Raw genomic sequence first — 20,549 nt, forward strand, 5'->3', positions numbered from 1 at the left:
TAGTTCTTTATGAATAGAGTGTAGCAATCTGCTCTTCTATGTGGCTGTTTCAAAAACCTGTAGACTATTGCTGTATCTGTCATAAAATTTGACTGGGAACTCATCTGTTCCTGGGGTTTTGCCCAAGGCCAGGTTTGGTCTATGATTGCGTTTATCTTATATTTTTTGATGGGTTCTTCCAGCGAATTGGCTTGAAGTTATGCTATGTAAGCAAGAGTAGCAGTCACAAGGACATGCCCTTATCTGAGTTTTGCTCATTAAGATGGATGCGTAATATAATGTTTGTAGTATTAGGTGAACATTATATTTGTCACTTCCCATGTGTTGAGTGTATCTCCATTGAGTGGGCAAATAACATTTATGCGCGGCTTATTTTCAGCTGTTCTCAAGAGGGTCAAATATAGCATCCTTCCTGCCCTATCACCACTGGCATGTTGCCTTTCAACACATTCTTTGTAATATACATAGCCTGTAAGTGCTACTAGTTGTATGTATTTTGCCATTGCTGAACTCAGTTGTTGTGCCATTTGTTGTTAACTCGCATGTTTCTTTTCTAAGTCTCCTATGTGCTAGCTCACTGGATAACTCGAACTTGGTCCTATATGTAGGTTTTAAACATATGACTCATATAATGACCTTGAAAGAGTCCCATTGTAGAGGTTTGTCGGATGTGGTGCCCGTGTTTTCTTTGGCGTAATTATCAATGTCCTATTTGATAGTGGCTCTAAATGGTTTATCTATCAGAGCCTCAGCCCTGAGGCGCCACTTAGGGACAGCCAACATGTTTCTGCCTCATTTCATGGTCATATATATTGGGTTGTAGTCTGATTCCACAATGAGCAAGTATTCTATGTTTATCACTATCCAATCAATGTCATGTGTGACTGAAGCATACCTAGCCAGGCATGAATCTGGTGCAGTGTTGTATAAAAGGAGTATTCTTGAGTGAGTGGGTGTTTCTTTCTTACATTGCACAGTTGCCTTTGTGGTACCCAATTGTTCGATTTTCATGAGGTGTTGCGGTTTTAAGTTCCTTATAGGTGTAGCAATGTTCTATCCATAGTCGTATTTAATACATGGTTGAAATTTCCTTCCCACTCATGAGTGGGTCCCAGAGCAGCGCTGATGTGTGAGCCTCAAATTATTTTGTGTGTTAGGTTAGATGTGTACGCACATATTAGGGCCAATTTCTCAGCCTTTAACACATATTCGGCCACAAAATATCTCCCCTTGGGGTACACTGGTTGATGTTTTATTTACAGTGGTGTCCCAGGTGCAATCCTTGAATAAGCAAAGTACTCTGTGCCAAAAATCTATCCCCTCTATCTCTTGGTTAATTTGTCTACTTCTGTTTTCATCTGGTGGGTCTCATGTACATACGTGATTTGTATTTGTCGCTTATGTGGGGTGGCTAGTCCTCAGACTTTCCATGTCAATAGGTTGTATTTGGTAGGAGGTGTCCTTTATTCTGGATCTCATGTTGCATTGCTCTTTAGATTTTGTTCTAGATCTGAGGTAGCATTGTTTTCTTTTGCTTCTGCCAAGGCATATGCAGTCATGTAGGCAGAATAGCATACCTCCCTTTGCAAACCCGCTTTCTTCCTAAAGTTACAAGACACAGAACTTATGTGAGAAGTCAGTTGCATCAGTGACATTGGGGATCTCGAATAGAAGTTGACCTTGATGGCATTCTCCCTAGCAGCCTTAGTTTGGAATAAAATGTATCTGTGGAGATATCTGAACAAGAGTCTTCTTAAAACCTACAGCATGTTTGAGAATGGTGGTTGGGAGATTCCACTGCCAATGAATGAATGAATGAAGCCAATTTGTAAAGCACACAGCTACTACAAAGGAGTGTCCTGGTTTTGCTCAAACCCAGTCCGTATACTGCTCACAATCAGCCCAACAGGAATACGTCTGTTTTCAATTCTTTCCTGAAACAGGCCTCAACCTCAATCGGGCAAAGGGAAGTTGGAAGTTTGTTCCAAGCCTTGCCTGCCAAAACTGAAAAGGAGTGTCCAACCAACATGACCAAGCAAAACTTTAGAATCTTGACATGGAATCTTGACATGCATGTCTTGATGTGCAAACATACCTGCATTTTGGAAAAGTCCAATGGCAAAATAAATGCAAGTTTGAAAGTAGCTTCACTAATGGTGCCGCTGCACTTGTAGAAATCCGCTGTTCAAGGTTTTCCTCAGTTTCTTCGAGGATGCTCATCATGATGGCTTTCTCCTGTCTCTGTGTCCAGTAAGTGCTTACTAAGCAGTCAAGCCTGGCCTTTTCTGTTTGACGAGCACACATTTCCATGCTTCTGTTACAGCAGAAATTGGTAGTATAAAATAATTTAGAGTTTTTCCACTTTACATTTGGACCCCCGGAAATAAACCTAGGAGGTACAGCATGAGATAAATAGAAGCTGCAATCACATTTAACAAGTTTTTAAATACATCAATGAGAGTTTGAATGAAGATTAAGAATTTTTATTTTCAGTTTCATTTGTTTCTCATCTTTATTGACAAAGTCAGAAATCTTACATCAAAGACGTAAAAATCAATTATAAACAGAACAATGCATGAAGCTTGTTCCATACAATATAATTTCCTAGTCTAATCTAAAAGGTGGTTTTATAAAAAAAAAAGCAATCACTCAAACTCAGTAGATTTTTAGAGCAAGCAAGTTTTAGGCAAAACACCTTGTTGTTGAATCTAAGTGTTAAAACTAATGTGGTTCAAAGTGAGTCTGAGTAGCATCTCAGAGGGTGTCTTTGAGAAAATCACAGAGTATCAAAATGGAGGAGACAATTGCTGCTGAATGAGCCAAAGCCCTTAATGATTCTCTGCTAAAGCTTCTCTGGAAAGCATGATCACACAAATCCACGAACCCACATTTTGTAAACACACAATTTTGAAACTTGTATTTTTTGTCTCCACCACTGGTTCGACTAACCAGTTTTGATGTCTTCCTTAGAACAGGGCAGTTTCCATCAACTGATCTCTCTAACAAAGCAGCTAAGAAATAATTGTATTTATTTTGTTTTAACATTGCAACTAAAATATCTGCTAGGTGCCAGTTCTCACTACTTCAAGAAACAAGAGAGAAAACGTTTCTGGTTAGTGTGATGCATATTTGTAATTCACATTTCCTTTCCCATACACTCTTTTCTATCCAGTTTATTCCTAAAGAACCAGATTTTTGTGATATTACTAACATTTTATCCACTAGATGAATTCATGAACATGTGATGGTTAAAAGAATTATATATTTCATAATATAGTTCATTGTTAAAGTTACTAAACAAGTTTTAACAGTTATTCATAATACAGTTTAACCTAAGTCACTGGTGTCAAAACAAGTAAAATATGTGCTTAATGGTGCATTTTTCAACTGAGACTACAGATTACTGTTGTTTTTGTGCTTTTCAGCTGCTAGGATAGAACAGAGGGGAAAATAAATGCATTTTATTCTCATTTTTAGGCCTTCATGTTGTTTATACACTTTTAATATTGCACGCAATATTTTGTTAATCAGAAAACATTCTTTCAGTTCTTCTGTGCTTTTTCATTGCAAGTAGCATTAATGCCTGTTTTACCCACACTGCAGTTATTTGGGGTATGTACTAGTAAGGTGTCAATCTCTATCATAATTTATATTTTGTTCCCTTTTATTTGGCCCCATTTGTGCCTGTTTCTTGCTATTGTTGCGACTTCGGACTATTAATGGCACTTCTAATTATTTTGTTTTGTAACACAACTTAATGGCCTGCTGATAATGCCATGCACTTTTAAATTTTGGGTACCCTTTCCTCTTCACCTAGGGCACTGTTCCTGATGGCTGCTAGTACTAGTATTTGTGAAGACACTTGGGCCCTGATTTAGGTACCTCTCATGCAACGCAGAGCAGCATCCAAATGTGTTGCATTGCATTGTGTGACAGGAAGAGAGGAGGAAAGTGCCATTTCTACAGCAATATGATGCTCTCCTTCCTGTTCTCTAGCACCTGCACTGAATTTTGCTGCCATGTGCCACTCATACACCTGTATTATATCAAGATCAGCATATATACACTGGAGCATAAATAAGATTACAAGCAGATACAGATAGTCATATAAAGGACAAGAACAAGTTTCTTAATTTTATTAGTTTTGCTTTCTTTATTATTCCAGTGGAGTGCAATGATTAGATACATTATTCTTGATCCTCCAGCTTGAAAACATATACCACCACCCATGAGGGAAATGAAGAGATAAGTTGCATAATTATTTGTAGTCCATGTCATTAAAAATAATAAGGAATAATGGGAAAAGAAACTATTTAAACCTGCAACCTATGAACTATTAAATATATATATAAGTTTCAGAATTTCGATAGGACAACAGAAAAGGAGGAACATTAAGATATGCACTTGAAAATTATTGATGCTAGCTTGATGAAGTACAGTCACATTAGGGATGTTTGATTGTGCAGGTTACTCACAAATGCTGATAAGTTGATTACTTACTGGTGTGTCCTTTTCCTAGGTGCATCAAATTATTATTCTGTCCACCAGAACCGTTTGGTGCCTCATGGCACCTCACTATCCAGAAAGGATGACTGTGTTTAGTAAATTAATTTCAAACTACCATCGAAATAGCATGTGATTGGTAAACTCAGTAACATGTCATGTAAGTGACTATATAGGCAGAAGAGGGACAATGTACAACCTACGTAAAATAACTTGGTACCTCGTACAGCATCAATGGAGGTTCTGAGGATCTACACCCCCATCAATAAAAGAGATATGTGCACATAATACGTTGCCACAATGTTGATACCTCCAAAACACAATGCATCATCCTGAACACTATCAAATCAGAAAATATCATCCTACCATGAAATAAAATAAACTCCTCTGGGCTACTTAGCCAGATATTGATCCACTGTCCACCTCTAATTCAGTAAAAAATATTAGTCATTCAAATAGTCACTCACCTACAGGACAAGAAAGATACCAACTCACTTCTACATAGCTATCAATCAGGCGTCAAAAGCTATTTTCAGCACTATAATACCATTCAAGTTATGAATGTCAAACTCCTCAGCCGAGACAAGTAAGACCCCTATGTCCTAATCATATTTGGCATGGCATCAGCTGTAGGCACTATTTATGCTCTTAACAACACCCTCTTCATGTACATAGTCTTCACCAACTCCATACTTCAACTCATTGGTTTTCATTTGAATTATATGGTTCAACCCATTTGATCAAGGTAGCACCTCTAGATTCCAAAAGCTACTACGGGCCCTGTGATATCCCACAAGGGACCCATCTTCTCTCCTTTGATCATCAACTTATGCATGGAATAACTTGTTCCCAAGTGCCAGCCATACAAACTAGGTTCACCCATATGCCAATAACACCAAGCGGTTGTCACAAGTCTCCGCAGTGAAGGACAATATTCACCCTAAAAGCTGCCTCACAAACATGAAAACATGGATCTCAGGGGGTTTCTGAATTTGAATGCGATCAAGATATCATTTGTCTTCAGTAAAGGCAGAAAAAACAGACCGAGCAGAGTAAACACATGAAGATGTACAAAAGTCCAAGAGATTGTTCCTTGTAGTTTAGGTTGCAGTATGTAATTTTGCAGCATTATTCTTTAGGTTAAAAACAGTTCACCTTACTTAGTTTGAGCTAAAAGCCAACATGTTTTGTGAAACCCTCCGCTTAATCAAGGCTGTAAAATCAAGTCAAAATTCACACCTATGCTGCACGATGAGAATGTAACATATTTTTCATGAGCTAGTTTAAAAAAATCTATGCAAGATTTGTAAAAACAATAAAGTGGGAAATATGTCAAATATAGACAAGAATTAAAATTATTGAAGAATTCTCACAGCCAATCTAAAAGTAGCTTTCAGAACAGCAGACACATTAAAACACATTTTGAGTTCCAGTGATGCTTTTAGTTTGGATATAGCACCCAACATTTGCCTAAAAGAAATACCAGCATATTGCTACAGATCTAATTGTAAATTGTAAATGTATTTATATAGTTGTATATGCTGTAAATGTGTACCAAAAAACTGAACACTTTACAAACCATGATCAATCAAAACATTTATAGTCAGTGATTTTATGAACTGCAATACCCCATTTGTGTCTACCTAAAAATAGCAAATGTGAGAAACAATATTTGGGGTCCACTAAACAAGATCTGAAAAATGTGGAAAGAACACAAACTTATTAAGAATAGCGATGACAAGCATCCAATAGAAGTATATTTTAGGAAAAGATTTGATTCAATACCCTTAAAAATATTTAGCTACTAAGAATTTACCATTAACCATTTAAACTAAAGAAAAGGGAATAGGGAGAAAAGGCTGAGAGAAAGAGAAATATGTTGGGTTCATACTTTGAAAACAGTGGACCTTGGTCTCAAGATTGACAAGGACTAAGGACCAGATATATTATTTACTACAAGTTGCTACCAGAGTTTCTGTGACCAATAACGGACATATGTACAAATAAGTCAGTTTGAGAAATTAAGATTCAGAGTGGGTCACAGCCTGACTTACCTCATTAATCTTTATGAGGTAGATAACAAATTGCGACTCAGCCCAAGCAAGTTACCTTCCCTGTGATGGCCTCCAAACGGAGTAGCAAACCACCATGTCTATGATTGCCATTCAATAAAATAAACTTTTTTTAAATATCACAGTTTTTCCTTAAAGGAAACAGGATTGATTTTAAAAAGAAAAGTTTACCTTAAAAAAGTTTGATGATTGGAAATGGTCCAGTGGATCACTGTCTATTCCCCAATGGCATTTTTTTAGCATTCAAATTTGCGAATGTGTTACCATCCCAACTTGGTGGTTTTGGTAAATTTCCAAGGATTTATAACTGCTAGTTTTGTCATAAATCATTGATACGTATGGGGAGGAATTGTTATTTGGAAGGGAGTCACAAAAAAGGTACTGACTGAGTACATTGTGAAAAGCATTACAAAACATTTTTGTGGTCACTAACTTATAACTGGAGCATTTGCGACAACAAAATTTTCTTGTACATCTGCCCCAATAAACAATGATTTACTTAAGTGTTACCTTTCAATGGAGACAAACTGGAAATAATTAAACAAGTTCTTGTGCTCACATAGGTCACGCTGGTGCAGCGTATATTGACCGACATAGGTGTGTCACAGTAAATGTCATGTACCACCAACAGCACAGAAGGGTAGTAATCAGATTGTCATTTCCAGTATTTACGAGTTTACTTCTTTATATAAGGATGTGATATAGCTCGTAATAATACATATTTTTTCTTCATCAATTATAGTTTTTTCAATAATAGTTTGGTGGCCAGCTGTATAAAAAATTAAGTTTGAAGACTCTAAAATAATTTTGTATTTTTCTTTCACACTAGTTTCAGTAACATCCTAAGTTTGAGACTCATAATTCATCATGTAAGGTAAAGTAGAGGTTACTTAGGTTGGTAATAGTCTGAAACATCTGAAATTCAGGGTTCAAACCTTACTACCATTAAAGTTGGCTGATAGTTTTCCCAATTTTTTCAGCTTCTGTAGTAAATATTTCATGAAATACTTGTGATTGATCTTTGATTTCAACAAGCAGAATACTGTACTTTTTCAAATTTCAAATGAAATGAAAGAGCTGCTGGAGCTAGTACTGTGGTGCCTTTGAAGATATGTTTCAGTGCAAACTCTGAATGGGGCAATAGGAAATTAAATCATAGATCGACTATGCAGTTTCACTATGTAAATGTCTGTAAAAAGGCTCTCTGGTCCTCATTTACAAGGTTTTGGCACCAGGGCAGGGGTGCAAGTATTCTTGCAGCCCTGTCCTGCATCAAAAGGAAAGTGTAGGAATGCACGGTATCTATAAGATACAGCGTATTTATGTCCTTTCCACCTGTGCTTGCACACAATGGGCTGCCCTGCACCAACATAGGCATCCTTGCACCATGGTGCAAAGGTGTCTACGCTGTAGGGATGATTGTTTTTGTGCAGGAAAAGACACCTTACTGCACAAAAACAATTAATGGAGGCTTTTTCCTCCTTCGATGAGTGCTATAGACTGCAGCTCACACAGAAAGAGGAACAAATTGGGAGAAATAATGCTATTACTGCTTGTTGCGCCTCCCTTATGCCTCCTCTGGCTAGGCTTTTGACACATTCCCAGGTTTACAAATCTGGTAAATCTGAGAATGTGTCAAATTCCATTTATGTTACGCGAGAAGACCCACTTTAATTCCTATGTCACGCCTTCCTATCACAGTGTGAGGCAACGAAGCAACTTGCGCTGTGTTTTGTCACTCCATATCTAGAAGGCCATGAAAAGCCACGCAGCTTGTCTTTACGTGGCCTTGTAGCTATGGATCTGCAGTGTGCGTGACTGGACCATCATAAAAGCGACATCCGGCGGTGCACATAGGCTTGTAAATAAGCCTATATGTTTTCACTGATTGAGTACACCCACAGATAAAGTTTGCAGCAGTAAGTACTTACCTCCTTCAATTTCAATTTTAAATGGACTACCACAATTTCTCCTCCCTCTGTGTTATATAACTATAAACAACCACTCATTTTTTTCTTTCTCTTGAGTCTTATTTGCCTTATCATAGTCACTGTTTTTGAGTTAAAATTTGAATTATGGACACAAGATGAAATTGACAACCAATAGTATACACTACAGTCATTAATTAAAATATGCATTTAATAATGCATATATGTATATATTTCCTTTTTAGAATCTCTGTTCAGGATTTTGAAACAGACTAAAAATATACCCTGTAATGTAGGGCTGGGGAATTGGTAACCCATCTCCTACATGTTTGCATTGTTATATGGTAGTTTAAGCTAATTTGCCTAGTTAAGTGTTTTGTGGCACCACTGGGTATACATTAGATTAGACACAAATTTCCAATTTGGGACCAAGTATCTGATATATCAGTAACAGAAATGGGAATACTCAAATACCTTTGAGAAACAGGTACATGGATGTAAATAAACGTAAACCCAAATTATTACTACTGAGTTGTTCTAATGAAAATGATAGGGATTGTAGGACATATGCCTTGATATAAAAGAGGTTTGTGTATAAAATGGTAAAGTAGACACCTACAGATAAAGAAAAGAAAAAAATGTACTAATCTATGTAGGAAAGTACCATCTTGCCTGACATGTTACCCCAATTTTTACTTGTGTGTCAGTTTGTTTTTGCCTGTGTCACTGGGATCCTGTTAGCTAGGACCCCAGTGCTCATAGAGTGTGGCCTATATGTGTTCTCTGTGTGGTGCCTAACTGTATCACTGAAGCTCTGCTAGCCAGAACCTCACTGTTTATGCTCTCTCTGCTTTTAAAATTGTCACAGCAGGCTAGTGACCATTTTCACCAATTCTGATTGGCCCACTGGAACACCCTAGTAATTCCCTAGTATATGGTACCTAGATACCCAGGATATTGGGGTTCCAGGCGATCCCTCTAGGCTGCAGCATTTCTTTTGCCACCCATAGGGAGCTCATCCAATTCTTACACAGGACTGCGTCCACGTTATTTGACAGCCATTTTACACTGCACTTAAGTAACTTATAAGTCACCTATATGTCTAGCCCTCACCTAGTGAAGGTTAGGTGCAAAGTTACTAAGTGTAAGGGCACCCTGGCACTAGCCAAGGTGCCCCCACATTGTTCAGGGCAACACCATTACACATGTGCACTACATATAGGCCGATACCTATATGTAGCTTCACAATGGTAACTCCGAATATGGCCATGTAGCATGTCTAAGATCATGGAATTGTCCCCCCATGGCAAATATGGTATCGGGGTGCCAATCCCATGCATCCCCGGGGCTCCAGCATGGACCCCGGGTACTGTCAAACTTGCTCTCTGGGGTTTTCACTGCAGCTACCGCTGCTGCCAACCCACAGACAGGCTTCTGCCCTCCTGGGGTCTGGGCAGCCCAGTCCCAGGAAGGTAGAACAAAGGATTTCCTCTGAGAGAGGGTGTTACACCCTCTCCCTTTGGAAATAGGTGTTAAGGCTGGGGGGGAGTAGCCTCCCCCAGCCTCTGGAAATGCTTTGTAGTGCACAGTTGGTGCCCTCCTTGCATAAGCCAGTCTGCACCAGTTCAGGGATCCCCCAGCCCCTGCTCTGGCACGAAACTGGACAAAGGAAAGGGGAGTGACCACTCCCCTGTCCATCACCACCCCAGGGGTGGTGCCCAGGGCTCCTCCAGTGTGTCCCAGACCTCTGCTATCTTGAATGCGGAGTTGTTAGGGCACAATGGAGGCCTCTGAGTCACCAGTGCCAGCAGGTGACGTCAGACACCCCTCCTGATAGGTGCTTTCCTGGTTAGGTGGCCAATCCTCCTATGAGGGCTATTTAGGGTCTCTCCTGTGGGTTTCTCTTCAGATAACGAATGCAAGAGCTCACCAGAGTTCCTCTGCATCTCTCTCTTCAACTTCTGCCAAGGATCGACCGCAGACTGCTCCAGGATGACTGCAAAACTGCAACAAAGTAGCAAGAAGACTACCAGCAGCATTGTAGCGCCTAATTCTGCTGGCTTTCTCGACTGTTTCCTGGTGGCGCATGCTCTGAGAGCTGTCTGCCTTCACCCTGTACTGGAAGCCAAGAAGAAATCTCCCATGGATCGACAGAATCTTCCCCCTGCTAGCACAGGCACCAAACTTCTGCATCACCGGTCCTCTGGGTCCCCTCTCATCTTGACGAGCGTGGTCCCTGGAACACAGGAGCCGGATCCAAGTGACCCTGACAGTCCAGTGGTCCTTCTGTCCAAATTTGGTGGAGGTTGTAATCCTTTGTACTGTGTGATCTGCAGCTGCTAGGGCTTCTGTGCACTTTTGCAAGGAATCCTTCGTGCACAACACAGCCCAGGTCCCCAGCACTCCGTCCTGCATTGCTCAACTCGCTGAGTTGACCACCGTCTTCGTGGGACCCTCTTTTGTAGTGTTGAGATGACCACCATGCTCAGATTTCTTGAACGCCTGTTCAAGTGCTTCTGCGGGTGCTGCCTGCTTCTGCATGGGCTCTCTGTCTTGCTGAGCTCCCCCTCTGTCTCCTCCTCCAAGGGGTGACCTCCTGGGCCCTCCGGGGCCCAGACAGCACCCATTTTCTTCAACCACAACTCTTGCAGCTAGCAAGGCTTGTTTGTGGTCTTTCTATGTGGAGACAACTCTGCATCCTCCAGCATGCTGTGGGACATCTTCTGTGCAAAGGAAAAGTTCCTGGCATCTTCCGTTGTTGCAGAATCTTCAGCTTCTTCCACCCAGAGGCAGCCCTTTTGTACCCTTATCCGAGCTTTAGTGGGATCCTGCCCCTCCTGGACACTTTCGTGACTCTTGCACTTGGTCCCTTTCCTTTATAGGTCCTCAGGTCCAGGAATCCGTCTTCAGTGCTTTGCATTCAGTTGTTGTCCTTGCAGAATCCCCTATCACGACTTTACTGTCTTTCTGGGGTAGTAGGGTAACTTTACTCCAACTTTTCGGGGTCTTGGGGTGGGGTATCTTGTACACCCTTAGTGCTACTTTTCTAACTGTTTACTTACCTGATTTTGGTTTGTGTGTATATTTTGTGTATTTTACTTACATCCTAAGGGAGTATATCCTCTGAGATATTTCTGACACATTGTCACTAAAATAAAGTACCTTTATTTTTGGTAACTCTGAGTATTGTGTTTCTTATGATATAGTGCTATATGATATAAGTGGTATAGTAGGAGCTTTGCATGTCTCCTAGTTCAGCCTAAGCTGTTCTGCTATAGCTACCTCTATCAGCCTAAGCTGCTAGAACACTACTATTCTACTAATAAGGGATAACTGGACCTGGCACTAGCTGTAAGTACCATCAGGTAGCCACTATAAACCATGCCAGCCTCCTACAATCTACTAACAATTAACCTCTAATCATGGGTTCCCAAGTAGCGTGCTACTAGCTAAAAAGAGTTTCAAAATCAAATCAGGGGTAATAAGCACTATATAAACACAGTTTAGAGTTGTAATATCTTATGAGAGCTGTCAAAAGTCAATGCTGTAATTTTATAAATTATATAATTTATAACAATGCATCTTGTATCAAATATGGCCATGGATTTTGTGATACATAAGCTGTTTGTGTATCAGAATAACGTTGTGATATCTCCTTTATTGAACCTGAATTTTACATCACAATTTCATGATACTACTAACATGAGTGAATTTATAAGATGAACTTTTAATCTATATTGTTTGGTAACTTTGGCTAGCAGTTTTATAAAACTTCCCCTGGGACCTAGTAGCCGCAGTTTGCCCTGTAGTCCACCTGAGTGGGGCTTGACCTCTCTCCTTTAGAAAATGGCTTGTCCTCCAGATGTGACAGCAGAAGCATGAATACGATTCAGGTGTAGATTACTGGTGCACTTGTTTGAGATGTTGCCCTTGGTGGTGTAGCAAGTAAAAATTCAGGGGCATATTTATGAGATGTTTGCAACACAGTTGCGTCACATTTAATGATGCAGCGGTGTTGGAAATCTATCAACTTTATATATGATGCCACGGAAGTCCGCTTTGTGTGGCTTTGAATGGCCTCATAGGTATGGAGTAAGGCAAGGTAGCACTTATTTCTCCATTGTCTAACTCTGTGCGAGGGAGCCGTTCCATGGGTGTTGCAGTGGGTTTTCCCACGCAACACCCATGGATTTTGACACATCCCCAGATTTACAGGAGCCTGTAAAACTGGGGATGCACCAAACTGTACGCCTCCCCATGGAGGCAAAATGAGGAGAAATACCTTAATTTTTCCTTGTTTCTTTCCTCTTTCGTCTGTGTTGCATTATGCCTCTCCCTGCACAAAAACAATATTGCCGACAGTGCAAACACCCTTGCACTATGCTGCAAAAGTGCTAAGGCAGCCCAGATTGGGCTAGTACAAGTACCACAGCAATTGAAGCCCCACGTGGGGCATGTTAACCTCACAGCAGTTTTAGCAGTTCGCACCCAGAACCACGAAGAGACTGGGAAGCTCTTGTCACACGGTTTTCTCCTGGATTCACTCTCCAACCATCTGCTTCCTCTTGATGTCCTTTTAACTAGGATTGTGCTGGGCTTCTCCTCCTGGACAGTCACTCCTCCTGCAGGGCCAGGAAGACTCCTTTCCTCTCTCAGTAGTCAGACAGGTTCCTAGGCACTCAGAAGACAATCAGCCTCTCTAGTAAAAAGTAGAAATTTCAAGGGTTGAGCCCTCAATCACAGTAGACTGGCTGACAGACCACAGCTCAGGTAACATAACAGTCCTTTCAGTACTCTGCAGAACATTCTCTTTCCTTGTCATGAAGAATTTGAAAATGGAACCAGGGGACAGTTTGTGTCCCATCTTTTTACACCCTGTCTATACAAGGAATGTGGATTCACTATGTGAAACTCCAGAACTGGTTTGGGTCAGTTCTTTGAAGTGTTCTCAGGCTGCTGTCCAGTCACAGCCATTGTGTAAGGTGATGGTTCTCCCAGTAAGCAGCACGGGGGCCATCTCCAAACATGAGCACCCACAATAAAAGCATAATGAAGTGTGAGTTTCTCCTCTTGGCTGTCATCAGAGACTTTGATGCAGTAATCAAGGAAAGTTAAAAGGACAGGCCTGACCCAGAAGCTTTTTCACATTGAATAACAGAAACTGCAGTTCCATCCCTCACCTTTACCACCAGCAAATGGCAGTGTTTAGGAAGAACCGATCATATACCTCTTGCTAACGAAAGCCTTAATTTCTATGAGTAGCATTATTTCTTACCTCAGTATCTGGATCTCCTCTCTCCAGCCAGAGGAATTCAGGCAGTACACTTCCACTGTCTGGGGAAGAATCCTCATACTCTATCTTGCAATATGTCAAACCAGGGGCATCCAAAATTGATCCATTTAATTTCAGGACTCATATGTTCCACACACACAGAGCTACTACTGCTTACATGCTACAAATCACATGCACACTCACTTTATCTACAAACAGGATATCAGCACAAGGTCTGTATATTTTCATATTAGAACTATACATGAGAGGGCATGTAGATCACACTCTTACTGACTCAGTAAAATTGTCTGGTCATGCTATCAATCTCAAAACATGGTATGCTGCCAATACACTTTGTGCACTATACCCAGAACAGAGACAGTAGTCCTCTGGCCATTATAAGGGCATGATTAGTGCATTCCTCATAGGACAGGTCCTGGACTTCTCATATTCAGAGATAGGCCTAAGTCTCTGTGCACACGCTAGATCAGCATGATGACAGGGACAACATGAAAGTCAGGACACCAGATACACAAGCAGTCTGGCAACCAAGCACCACATTGGAGCACTTTACTCTAGCATGATAGCAAAGCAGAAAAGTTCAATGCATACTCAAGGGATATGGTGTGAATTAGTGACCTTTAAGAAAGTTGTGCCTTGAGTTACTCTGTAGTGGGAAGGCATTATATGGTTGAGCATGGGTGTTCCCACCCATCCCCCCATGTATTTTAGTGCATTCCCCCAATTTACCAAGGAAAGCAAACCTGGGAATGCATCAAAATTGTATGCCTACATGAAAGAGGTGCAACAAAGAGAAATACCTTTTCTTATACTTGTTTTTTCCTCTTTTTAAGTTCACTTCATTCTGCAGCACACTTAGAAATAGGAAAAAGCTACTACAGAATGTTTCCTGGTAAAAAACAATCCAGCTTGCAATGCAGACACACTTGTGCCATGGCACGAGTGTACCTGCATTGGCATTAGGCTGCACATAGTGTGCCAGTGCAGTCAGAGAGCGGGTATGCCCTATATATTGGTAAATATGGTACATTCCTGCCCTCTCCATTTGACACTACACAGCAAGTTTGTGTGCTGCATTGCGCTATGTCAAACTATGATAAATCTGTTCCCAGGTCTTGGGATGGTTGTGTTCCGGTTCTGGAAAGACCTGGCCTTGCAGTTTGAGCTGGACTGTTTCTATTGGAACATGTTCAAGACTGATTTGCATACAGCTGGGTCCAAAATGAGGTGGCATGGTGTGCAAAATAATGATGGACTAAGGTGTGGACCTGAGTAAATACCAGTGACTGAGATTAAATCAAGCATTTCATCCATCACTTTTGTGCATACGTCAGTGCATGCACACTGTGCTACTGGAACCAAACTGTATCTGACTGGTCTTCGGTTGCTTGTCTTTCGGATAAGGGGTGACCTGATCTGGCAGTTTGGGCTGTACAATTACTATTGGAACAGGGTTAAGATTGATTTGCGCATGGCTGGCTCCAAACCGAGGTGGCATGTGTGAAAATAATGATGGACTAGGATTCAGTGCCCAGTAATTACCAGTGGCTGAGAATATTTCAAGCATTTCATCCACCACATTTTTGCATGCTTCAGTAATTCTAATTCAACTTTCATTGTTACTTAGAGGTACATCAGTGTGGATGGAGGCACAGACTAAAGATATTAGGAATTCTAGTTAGACTGTTGTTAAACATGCACTCAAGTTCTCCATGTAAAGTACCCTCTTTATAATTCTTCCTAAGTGAAAAGAAATAAGTTCAAGTTATGTCAAGGCTACCGAGGTGGAAGCCGCACACCTCTTAAAATGTATCAACACCATTGGATACATTATAAAGGAGAGGGTCATAGATACAAATGTGAAATAAGTTGCTGCTATAAGAGAGACATCTGTGGAGACCTAACTTGATATATAGTCCAGAGTAGTGAAAGACCTGCTGCACAAATAAGGTCTGTGGCAAGTGGTTGTACTGTCTCAACCTCTAAATGAGTGGGTAGGAGTAAGGGCCTCATTACATGTTTGGCAGTCCATGGACCACCATGGTGGTGGCGACAGTCCAACCACCGTCGGTTTGGCGGTAGTACCACTGTATTAAGATGCATGCGTTTACATAGATGAAAGACTGCCACGGTCCCTCTGGCACCACCAAGCAGTGCAGACCGCTACTGCTGCAAGATAGGCCAATGTGTGTCCTGTGTAGGAGATGTACACAATGTATAACCCAATCACAGACCCATGGAGCCCCCTATGGGTAGGTAACTGACCACACCAACACATTCTTCAAAGCCACACATGTCTGTACATCACAGTTTCAGGGGCAGTGAAGTGTACATAACATTGTGTCACACAATAGCAACACCACATCAACATCACACCTACTAAATGAACTGACACCCTCACATTGCTCACATGCCATGGCATGTCGTGATATTGAAGACACGTGCATGGATGTGTCATTTAACCCAAACACCCCTTTCCCTGCAACATTCCTGCAATGGACCCTCACATCTCACCCACATTGCAAGACAATGGAAGGTAAATGGGATGCACAATGATTTGGGAGACAAATATACAAATCTCACAATGTAAATAATATCTGCAGAATAGGGATGATGGCATCAGTGGGACACCAGGAAGGATGTTGCTCTGGGATACATTTTACTTTGCACATGCCCCCAAAAACATTATTTATACAGGAACTGGGCCTTCATGTATCTCAGGAACAACCAATAGCATGACCAAGTGACAAGCCTAACTGCCAAATGTGTAAGTGCAAATCAAGAAAGCAAATAAAATAGCAACATCATGGCTCACACATGTAGATGAAGTAGCTGGAAGGTACACACATGAAAATGGAGACGTGGTCAGTCAAAGGCATAGGAAGGTAGCACAAATGAACACCCTCCATGTGTGGACAAACAAAACTCTAGTTTGCACACATGATACAAATGTCCAATTTACATCAGGGGGACAAATCCAATCCAATACATGTTAACAGTGGCCAAGCCAAGAGGAGATGCTTACCATATCAAACAGCACACAGTGCAATGACACCCCATGTGGATTGCCACCCACATATCTAGCCATTGATTATCTCCTCTTGTCCTGGGTGACACCAGCACTGCTCCAAAAGTCAGATCTTGCCAACACAGCAAATGGATCAGCAATCTGGGTAAATCAAACACAACTGTAGGCATACATCACAAATTGCTCAGGAACAGCAAACCAGTAGAAAAGTAATGGCAGCACAAATATGTACCCAACAAAAACAGCTTGGTTTTATTAACACAACTTTAAATATGCATTATTGCCAATGGCCAGGCACCCAAATAGAAGTCCATACACACTGCTGTGCACTGCCAATCAACCCATTGGCATAGGAACCTCCACAGGAAGAGGTATCAAGTGGGCATGCAATGAGTGAGTTTGCTTTTGGGAGGGGTGGGCTTCTCTTTGGGAGGGGTGGGCTTATTTGTGGGAGGGGCAGGTATGCTTAGGTTTGGGTGGTGTCTGATGTGTGTGTGAGCATTTGCATTTCTTGGGGAACTGTGAGGTGGTGGTGATGGCTGTGTGTGTGAGTGTGAGCATTTGCATTTCTTGGGGGCTGTGGGGCAGTGGTGATGGCTAAGGTGGAAGTGGTGGCTGTGTCTGTGGGTATTGGGATGATGTCTGGGGATATGCTGTGTGTGGTGGCTGTGTTTGTTGGGTTTAGGGTGGTGTCTTGGGGTGTGGTGTGTGTGTTGTATATGTCTGTGGGTGTTGGGGTGACATCTAGGGATATGGTTTGTGTGGTGTGTATGTCTATGGGTGTTGGGGTGGTGTCTGGGGATATAGTGTGTGTGGTGTATGGGCCTGTGGGAGTGGTGTCTGGGGGTATGGTGTCTGTGTTGGCTTGTGTGTCTGTGGGTATTGGTCTGGTGTCTGTGGGTATAGTGGGTGTGATGTGTGGGTCGGTGGTTGTGGTGGTGTCTGTGGGAATGGTGGGTGTGGTAGTCGGTATGAGTGACTGTTGGGTGCTTGCATGCCGGTGTGTCTTGTGGTGCCTGTGCTTATGTGTGCTACTGTCTGTGTGTGTTGAGGTGGGTATGTGTAGATGTGTGTGCTTGAGACTGGTAGAGGAAAAGGGATATTAAATGGGGAAGATGTAAGTGGTGGGGGTAGGATTGTGGGGGGTTGAAGGCTGCTATCGGTGAGGAGGCCAGAATCTTAAGAGATGTCTGTAGGCCAGACATGGCACTATGAATGCCTTCCAGGTACAAAAACCACCTGCTGAAGCTGGGTGTCCTGCACCTGAATGGCATTCAGAATGCCAGTCTGACCCACAGAGTGCCTCCTCACTCGGCAGCAGGGGTAACAGGGCAAGGGGTGAGGTGTCCAGTGCATAGGAAGCCACTGGGTCCCTCCGTGTCTGATGTTTCTTGACTGGAATTACCATGGCCAGCTGCTTCCCCACTCATTTTGGCCCTGTCTCCCCCACTTGCCTGCACTGAAATTACAAAGACAAATAGGGTCAATACATGTGCCTGAACACACTTGAACAACTGCTTTGATTACATAACATTACCATAATGTACAATAGCCCCCAGCCACAAGCTTCAGCAAAGTGGCCCCAACATTTGCAACACCATATGCATGCATGCTACATGAAATATGAACAGTTGCCCACAGGAAAATCAGAATCACAGACCACTCTGATTGCATGGGTTAAGTTGTGCAATTTCAATACCAATGGAGCAAGTAGGCGACCCTATCATCTTGAATGGTTTGGCCTATTCAGCATTCATCAGTAACCTTTTAGCACAAAATAGAATGACAATGCCAAGTTCAGTCTCACAGATCCCACACAAGATCATGCATCCAGCTAATCTTCATATACTCAATACCACATCATGATGAAATGATGGCCAAATAATCCAGCCATGTTGCAGGAACAAGTACAGTAGCCGGAAGAAAGTGAAAGAGAAACACCTATGTCACACTATTAAAAATCCCCAATGGTAACTTCACAATATGCACATTGTCTAAATAGGCTCATGAAAGTTGTGCCAATGTTACCCTGATAGATAACACATCTTGCACAGAAAAGTACTCTGTAGACAAAATGACTGGGAGATTTGTCTACACATATCCACACCACAATGAATCAGGTAGCCCCAGGGAAATCACCTGTCTTGATTGGTACTGCTCAGATTGGATGAGTAAAAACCAATAGTCCATTGATTGGTGTAGAGTCTGAGAGATTCTCCAGTACTCATAGAAGGCCCTTAACATGTTGCTCAATGGGAAGGCACATCACTGTCCCTATTGTCATGCAAACACAGATTACCCTGGATGAATGAGTATATACAACTAAATATGATTGCCACCTTCCTACAACTCACTCCCTGATGCATGTCAACAGTTAGGTAATGATCCTTCACCATTTAACATGTGCTAAGCAACTTTGCCAAATGAGTCTACATCAATGGAATGGAAATGCACATTGTGAGTCAAAACTGCCGTCCTACTTCCCATTTTGTTCACTGCTTCTGCAATTGTACAATGGCAAATTACATGTAGTGACAGGTGAGGGTTTGTGTGAACCACCAAGCAATGGTGACAGACTCCTGTCTGTGGCACCACATGGACTGTAGGCCCATCAAATATGTCCAATTTCTAGCACATGTTGGCATGCACACATATGTGAGGGAATCAGACATCATCCCATGAAGACAGGTTGACATGCATGGAACAGCAGTGAAAACAGCAGTAAAAGTGAAAGGTACACATGCTAACATGTAGGCAAAAGGGATGATGGCAACAGTGATGTTACCAAAATCATGTCAATGGACATTTACTACTTACCAAGGGAAAGTATTTCTCTGTGACTGTACCCGAAGGGCAATGTATGCTCTGATGCATGTATGATGGCTACCTTCACATGAGAGACGGTAGTGAGGCACCAGAACTCATGTCACACTGAAGTCAAGTGACCTGTGGGGGACAGATGCCTATATACTCACTTGAGCAGACACATGGCTGAGTACAGTGGTCCATTACCTCATGTTGTATGTTGTTGGGGCTGACCCACTGAAGATAAGTTGACTATTGGGTAGAAATGACACCTACAACTCCAACAACATGACTTGATTGATCACTGTGCTCTGCCATGTGTTGGCCCTGAAGAGTAAATTGGTTGTGGACTGTACACTTTTGTGTCCTAGGTCACTGGGCCAATAGGTAAAGTACATCTAATGCACCAACTTCCATACCTACACAAGCCATTACTCATTTTGTGTGTCACACATGGGCCATCTCCAATCTTCAGCGGGAACATGGCAGACACATCAACTTGGCAATGTAACAGGCAGGAATATTCCCAGGACTTACCCCCTTGTAGCTGTTGTGCTCCGCTCAAGCACTCATCAAGCTCAGGATAGGCCACCACCAGAATGAAGGCCATCAGGGGTGTCAGGGTCCGATGTGCGCCCAGCCCACATTGGGAGAACAGCCCCAGCTAAACAACCGCAATCTTCTGGGCCAGGCGTATCATGTCCTCCCACCTCTTGCAACAGTGGGCTCTCTGCTGTCTATGTACCCCCAGGGTCCGCACCTTCCGGAAAATGGCTCTCCAAATACCTTTCTTCTGATGGGCGTTGACCTGCATGGATGCAATAGACAAATGAAAAGCTTGCAATTCCAGTTTGTTGGCTAACTGGTTGTGCCACACACATTTGAGAAACACCAAGCGCAAACATTTTGCAACTGCCAAC

Source organism: Pleurodeles waltl, chromosome 10 (assembly GCF_031143425.1).
Source record: "Pleurodeles waltl isolate 20211129_DDA chromosome 10, aPleWal1.hap1.20221129, whole genome shotgun sequence".
Classification (NCBI taxonomy): Eukaryota; Metazoa; Chordata; class Amphibia; order Caudata; family Salamandridae; genus Pleurodeles; species Pleurodeles waltl.